Genomic DNA, 331 nt, shown 5'->3' with positions numbered 1-331 from the left:
AAAAAAAAAAAAAAAAAAAAAAAAAAAAAAAAAAAAAAAAAAAAAAAAAAAAAAAAGGAATACGTTCGCATACGGGATTCGAAAGAGATCACGAACGAGGACTGTGGGCATAATAGATTATTATCGTATTCGGTAGCGATGCAATTAACGACCGTAACTTCAGTTGAATCTTATATTTATTCGAAGTCCTTGTCTCACGTAATCCTAGAATGTTTGTCTTACATTGGCTTGGACAGTCTTGCATGTAAACGGTAGTTTGGTAGTATTTAGTTAACTGTACATAAAAGGAGATTTTTATGGTACCTATATTTTACATACAGAGTACGATATC

At 30.8% G+C, this 331-nt stretch overlaps 1 protein-coding gene across 6 annotated transcripts in view; it reads left to right on the top strand.

The window, feature by feature from the left end:
• The window catches only part of LOC102677757 (RNA-binding protein Musashi homolog Rbp6-like), a 159,305-nt gene that overhangs the window by 134,717 nt on the left and 24,257 nt on the right, over nt 1-331 (top strand). The window lies entirely within an intron of this gene.

Source organism: Apis dorsata, unplaced genomic scaffold (genome assembly GCF_000469605.1).
Source record: "Apis dorsata unplaced genomic scaffold, Apis dorsata 1.3 scaffold_347, whole genome shotgun sequence".
NCBI classification, from domain to species: domain Eukaryota; kingdom Metazoa; phylum Arthropoda; class Insecta; order Hymenoptera; family Apidae; genus Apis; species Apis dorsata.
The sequence above is the reverse complement of the archived record's forward strand: the minus strand, read 5'-3'. Positions and strand labels throughout refer to the sequence as shown.